The sequence below is a fragment of the Jaculus jaculus genome, chromosome 6 (genome assembly GCF_020740685.1).
Source record: "Jaculus jaculus isolate mJacJac1 chromosome 6, mJacJac1.mat.Y.cur, whole genome shotgun sequence".
NCBI lineage: Eukaryota > Metazoa > Chordata > Mammalia > Rodentia > Dipodidae > Jaculus > Jaculus jaculus.
In genome coordinates this window covers 3,514,341-3,521,504 of record NC_059107.1, presented here as the reverse complement: position 1 = coordinate 3,521,504, position 7,164 = coordinate 3,514,341, and positions in this window count along the sequence as shown.

The window sequence follows — 7,164 nt, the reverse complement described above, 5'->3', positions numbered from 1 at the left end:
AGGTAACTTGCTCCAGTCCCCACAGCCCTAGCATCTCTGTCCCTTTGTCTCTCCTAGGTGTGAACGTAGCCTCTGTCATTGCACAATCAGAGCACACCTACGGTCTCTGGTCTGCATGCACGGGGTGTACTCAGCTAGCCCAGCAGCCTCTGCCCTGGGAGAGCTCACGTGTAGACTAGTGGTAGGGACCATGGCCATTCTAAGTCCCCAGCCAAGGCCAAGGGCTGAACAGCCTCCCGTGATTATCAGATGGCCTAAGCCGTCAACATTTTGGAATTGCTCCATGAAAAACACAGTAAGGTGTGTGCGTTTCAACCCATGAGGCTGGTGGGAAGTCCTCGCCCGTGGGCACAAGGGCTCTTCGTTGTTTGTTTCTAAAATATTTTTATGTTTACTTATTTATTTGGAGAGAGAGAGAGAGAAAGAGAGAGAATGGGTGCACCAGGGCCTCCAGCCCCTGCAAACAAACGCCAGACATGTGCCACCTTGTGCATCTGGCTTACATGGGTCCTGGGGAATCAAACCTGGGTCCTTAGGCTTTGCAGGCCTTGACCACTAAGCCATCTCTCCAGCCCCTGTACGAGGGTCGTTTTGATTCTGAGGCCTCCTGGATCAGAGTGGCTTCCGCCAGCATGCCCCATCCATTTTGTCCCCAGGTAAGGAGCCCAGTCCTCCAGAAAACTCCCAGAGCAGCGTCACCCTGGCTGCCAGACAGGGCGGCACAGTCCCCACGGTCTGTCACCCGCTCAGCTGGAGGCCAGCATTCTTTCCTCCCGACTTTCCAGGCAGCAGGCTCTCTGCTGACAGCCAGTAACTCTGCCGGTCAGAGATGCTTGGGACAGCTCAAGCAGAGAAAGCGCTGGAATCTCACAGGGCTCTGAGGTCCTACCTAACGCACCGCAGCCCCGTGCCTTCTTGAGGGAGGGCCTCGTCCCTGGGCTCCTGGTGTGTCAGCAGGGTTGCAGGGACTCACACATAGGACAGGCTGGTGGGAAAGGCAGCGGAGGTCACCTGGGGTGGCGGGACTACAAAGCAGGACAGAGAGCACCACAGTGCTGCTCAGGGAAGTGACGCCGTGCCCCGGCGGGAGCAGCTGACTGCACCGCCACCCCCACCACCCTCCCCCACTCAGCGACGTGCTCCCACACCCACCCACCTCCTCGTCACCTGAGAGACAGGGAGAGAGAGAGTACATGAGCGCGCCGCGACCCCCAACCACTGCAAACGAACTCCAGACGCATGTGCCCTCTTGTGCATCTGGCTTACACGGGTTCTGGGGAATCGAACCTGGGTCCTTCGGTTTTGCAGGCAAGCACCTTAACCACTGAGCCATCCCTCCATCCATCTTCTCATCCGCCCTCTCATCCGCCCATCCTCTCACTCATTCACACATCCTTCCATCCATTCATATATCCACTTACCTTCCTAATCATCTACCCATCAACCCTTCTTCCCATGCATCCATCCGTCCATCCATCCATCTGTCCGTCCATCCATCCATCCATCCATCCATCCATCCATCCATCCTTCATTGTCTGCCTGCTCACCTACCCTCCCACCCATCCACTTATCCAGCCTCCCCCCCCCCCCCCGTGTTTCCGTCATCCGTCCTTTGAGGTTCGTCTGGGGTCCGCTCATAGGCTCAGTTTAGGCTGGCTCCCTAGGCTACCCTGGTGAGCAGCACCCAGCGCCCGCCGCGCTCCCGGGTCTCTTCCTCCCTCCTGCCTTACTTTTCTTCCATCCCCGTGACCTCCGGTGGAGCCTGACATAGAACTCTGAGGTCTTCTCCCAGGCCCACTTTACAGCTAGGACCAAACTTAAAAGCACTGGGCCACAGGAGGAAGCAGGGACAGTGACTGAACTGGTCTGCACTAAACTTCTGCCATAGCCGGGCAGCCCCTGGCATCGGGATTCCCAGACTGAGTCACCAGGGCCACCAGCGGCTGGGCACACAGCACAAGCTCCACTCTTGCAGCATCTGGACTTTCCCTGGCCCTCTCCCAGGCCCACCGTGGTCAAGCCTGAGCCTGGTTGCAGAAAGCCAACAATGTCCTGTTGGAGGACGTCATGCAGCCTATGGGGTCGTCCCTCCCCTGGCCAGCCGGCTGCCCCACCGGCTGCTCCTGCGACCTGCCCTCCCCACCCCAGCTCTTCTGGGCCAGGGGGCTTGGCTTGGTTTGATTTCTGTCTTTCCAAGAGCCTTGGTGTCTGTCAGTCGTGCCCGGAAGAGGGGGGTTCTTGCCACCAGAGTGGGGACTTGAAGGTAAGAATAGGGAATCGCGGGCTTGTCGGTGACAAGGTTCATCTTGACCCCAGGTTCTCCCTTGGGGTGAGGATGTGGGGGGTGGGCGGGGGAAGAAGGCTCAGTGGGTAAAGGGCACAACCTGCGGCTCTGAGTAGCTAGCCCGGCTCCCCAGGCCCCGCATAAAAGCCACACAGCAGCATGTGAGGGAAGGGACTGGACTCCACCGCCCACACCAAACCCCAAGCTTCTAGACTGAGCTTCAGGCCCAACCCACATTCTACCGTGGCTGGAGGCCGAGCTCTGGGGACGTGAAGGAAGTGGCTGACCCCACGGCTAACATTCCTCAGGGGTGACTCCCGTCAGCTTGCTGCCCAAGCCCCAGATGGGAGGGAAGAGCTTCGGGTGGGTTCTTTCTGCAGGAACCTACAGGACCCGACTGGGCGAGGAGCCAGGGCACTGGGCCCCGAGGGCTCCCTGCCCCCCATTCCTCAAACTCACTCAGCTTCATTTATTCAATAGGTCACTCTGCCTCCTCACGTGGTTGGCTGCTTCCAGACCAAAACCCAGAGCTGCTGAATCCGGCAGACATGGCCTTGCTCCGAAGGGACTCGGGAGCATGTAGGGAGAGATCTAACAAGATGCAAAGTGAGAAGGAAGTGCACGCAGGAACTGGGCGTGGTGGTGAAAGCCTGCAATCCCAGCACGTGGGCAGTTCAAGGTCATTGTCTGCTACACTGGGAGTTCAAAGCCATGCTAGACTTTGTGAGACCCTGTGTCAAGAAACAGTCGGGGGAGGGGCGGCATTACCATGGGATATTTTTTATAATCATGGAAGTTGTTAATAAAAAAAAATGAGAAAAAAATCATAAAAAAACGAGCAAAAAACAAGCGGGGCTGGAGCGATGACTTAGCGGTTGCAAAGCCAAAGGACCCAGGTTCGATTCCTCAGTACCCACGAAGAGCCAGCTGCACAGGGTGGTGCATACATCTGGAGCTCCTTTGCAGTGGCTACAGGCCCTGGCATGCCCATTCCCTCTCTCCCTCTCTTTCTCTCACTTTCAAATAAATAAATAATATATATGTTAAAAAAGAAAAAAACACCAAGCAAGCAAACAACTCTTGTGAAGACACACAGCGCCGGGGGTGCAGAGACCCCACAGACCCCCTTCTCCGCGTGTTCGCCTCCCAAGCCCTTCGCTTGTAGAACTGGGCGTCTGCCCCCCTCTGCGGGTCCCCGCCCCGCAGCCCCCACGTCTCTGGGGACGCCGGTGCATTCAGGAGGGGCTTTTCCGGGGCCGGATTTTCCCGGTTCCCGCTGGAAGTCCCAGCGGGCTGCGGGCGGGCGGCTCTGGACCGGGCTCGGGCGGCGGCGCGCGGCCCAGCGATCCCGGCGCGGTTCCGGGAAACTCCTCGATTTCCCTGCGGCCTGCGCATTGGCGAGAAAGCGAAAGCCCAGCCCCGCCCCGGGAGCCCCGAGAGCCCCGGGAGCCGCGGGAGGGCGGCTCGGAGCTGGGCCTCGGCGCCGCGCCCCCCCTCCTCGCGCCCGCGCGCGCTGGCGTCCACCGGGTCTCTGCAGCCCGGGTCGCCGTGCCCCTTACACGCGCGCCTACTGTGTGCCCGCCGAACCAGGGCACGGGGTAGGGAGAAGGGCGCAGGCCGAGGGGGTTCTCTCCGCGCTGGTGGATGACGCGCACAGAGAAGAGTGACACCTTGGGTTGGAGAGAGGGCTCGGCCGCTAAAGGCGCTTGCTTGCGAAGCGTGACGGGTTCGATGCCCCAGGACCCAAGTAAACGTGCAGAAGGTGGCACGTGTACCTAGAGTTCGATTGCAGTGGCTGGAGGCCCTAGCGCGCCCAGACTCTCCCTCTCCCCCTGTTTGCTGTCTCTCAAATAAATAATATTTTTAAAATTTACTTATTTATTTGTCAGAGAGAGAAAGAGGGAGAGAGAGAGAGAGAGACAGAGAGAGGGAGAGAGAATGGGCGCACCAGGGCCTCCAGCCACTGCAAATGAACTCCAGATGGGTGCGCTCCCTTGTGCATCTGGCTAACGTGGGTCCTGGGGAATCGAACCGGGACCCTTTGGCTTTGCAGGCAAAGGCCTTAACCGCTGAGCCATCTCTCCAGCCCTCAAATAAATAAATCATGTTTTTAAACGACAACAACAAAAAGCAGCAAAGTGCAGCAACTTGCCCAACAGCCAGCATCTGCAGAGCTGGCTGCAGACCCTGGGGTGGGAGGAGGAGGAAGCGCCGGCAGTGGGCAGGTGAGCTTGCCTGGCAAGGGCGGGGCAGGCGGCTAACAGGAGAAGGGCTTGGGGTAAATAAACGATAGTCCCAGGGAGCCACCTGAGCTACCCACCTGCGCCTGCCCTCCCTTTCCAGACCCTAGCGGTCAGGGCTGTGGACGTTGTCCCAAAGGCCCTGTGCCCACTCCCCTGGGGACACGCACCCCCGGGCCGGGCAGAGCAGCGCGAGGCGAGCGTGCGGTGCGTGGTGGAGGGTGGGGGGCCGGGCGAAGCGGGACCCGGAAGCCTGCCAGGGGCGTCGGCTCGCACCCCAGCTCTGCCCAGGGCCCCGGCCCCGGCGCCCGTCTCCCACGGGGCGGATGGGAGCCCAGAACGCTTTCCTCTCAACGCCGTGTTTATAAGAAACGAAACTGCACCGGGCCCCCGGTCACACGCACGCGCCCGTGGGCGGGGAGGGAGGAGGCCGCCGTGCCCGCCGCGGCTCCCGGTGCCACCCCCGCCCCGAGCTGCCCCCCGGCCGGCTCCGCCTCCGCGCCGCGCGAAGCCCCGGGCACAACGGCGGGCGCAGCGTTTAATCTGCCGTGTCATGCAGCGTGTGTGCCAAAGCCCCGCCAGGGGACGGTCCCCGGGGCCGAACCGCTGACCGGGGGCGGCGGTGTCCTTTCCACTCGCTCAGTCAACTAAGATTTCGCTGGCCGGGCGCGGTGGTGCACGTAGGAGGCGCGCTGTCAGTTCGAGGCCAGCCTGAGAGTACAGAGTGAATTCCGGGTCAGTCTGGGCTACAGTGAGACCCTACCTGGGTGTGTTTGGGGAGGGGGACGACTTCGCTGGTTCGCACCCAGGCTTCTTGCCAGCAAGGTGTGGGGAACTGGATTCTGCACACCTGCACTGAGAGAGGTTTGCAGGGAACCTTTGGGCCAGGCCTTCTCTGCTCTGGGGAGCAGGCCGTGAGTCCCAGTGCAAGCCCTTCTGAGCCCTGCACCCCAGCCTCCCCAAACTCTATTCATTTGTTTTTGGTTTTCTAGGTAGGATTTCACTCTAGCCCAGGCTGAACTGGACCTATCTCTGTCTCCTGAGTGCTGGGATTAAAGGATGCGCCGCCACGTTGGGCTCCAAACTTTTTTGTTGTTTGTTTGTTTTTGGAGGTAGAGTATTGCTCTAGCTCAGGCTGACCTAGAATTCACTGGCCTGTAACTCACTGTGACCCCCCTACCTCAACCTCTCAAGTGCAGGGACTAAAGGCATGCAGCCCCACACCCTAAATTCTTATTTCTGAGAGCATGCCCCATTCTAAGCCAGTCCACAGGTCTGAGGAATGTCTGTCAGAGAGACTGGTAATCCAAGGAAGAAGGGCCAGGGTACAAGTTCATTCAACAAGGATCTGTGAGGCATCTGCTGGGTCCTGCCAGGACTGCAGCCTGGCTCAGACATGGTGTGTGTGGGTGCATGTAATTGGGTTGGGGTACCAGGCTTCTGGACTTCAGAAGTAAAAGGACCCCACCAGGAGGTACATGATATGTTCTGAAAGCAAGATCAAGGGGTGTTGAGACAGGATTGGGCCAGGAGAGAAGGGAGAGGCTCCAAAAGAGAGAGAGGGAGGGCTGGAGAGATGTAAAGCGTTTGCCGGCAAAGCCAAAGGATCACGGTTTGACTCTCCAGGACCCACATAAGTCAAATGCACAAGGGGGCACATGCACCTGGAGTTCGTTTGCAGTGGCTGGAGGCCCTGGTGTGCCCATTCTCTATTTATCTGCTTCTTTCTCTGTATGTCTGTCGCTCTCAAATAAATAAATAAAATTTTAAAGAGAGAGAGAGAGAGAGAGAGAGAGAGGGAGAGAGAGGGAGAGTGTGACCTTGTCCCCAGTATCTTTTGGAGGGGTTTTCTGAGGTAGGGTCTTGCTCTAACCTAAGTTGGCCTGGAACTATGTAGTCTCAGGGTGGCCTTGAACTCATGGTGATCCTTCTACTTCTGCCTCCCAAGTGCTGGGATTAAAGGTGTGAGCCACCACGACTGATTCTCTCTCTCTCTCTCTCTCCTTTTTTTTTTTTTTTTTTGAGGTAGGGTCTCACTATAGACCAGGCTGACCTGGAATTCCCTATGTAGTCTCAGGGTGGTCTCCAACTCACAGAGATCCTCCTTCCTCTGCCTCCCAAGGCATGCACCACCACACCTGTTTGTTTGTTTTTTTAAACTTTAGACAGTGTCTCATATAGTTCTAGGCTGGCTTCGAACTCATTCTGTAGCCCAAAGCTAGCCTTGCATTTCGGATTTCTCTGCCTTCAACTCCCCAGTGTCGGAACAAACAGTTGTGCGCCACCGTGCCCGATTATACAGTGCTGGAGGTTGGACCATGGGCCTGTGTGTCTAGGCAAGCACTCCACCAACTGGGTACATCCCCATCCCACCCCCAGCATTTTGATTGCAAAAGCCAAGTTCGAGGATGCCTAGTCAGCCACTTCTCGAAGCCCAGAGAACTTCAGGCTTCCAGAGAAGCGTCACAGAAAATTCAATGAGCCAGAGTATGTTTGGGCGGCATCCTGTGAGGGCCCCAGAGCAGAGTTGTCCTTTAACCCAGCACTCATAGGACAAGACCGACTGGTGCACCTCTTTTGAATCCCACCACTGGAGAGGCTGAGGTGGGAGGATCACCGGGAGTTTGAGGCCAGCCTGGG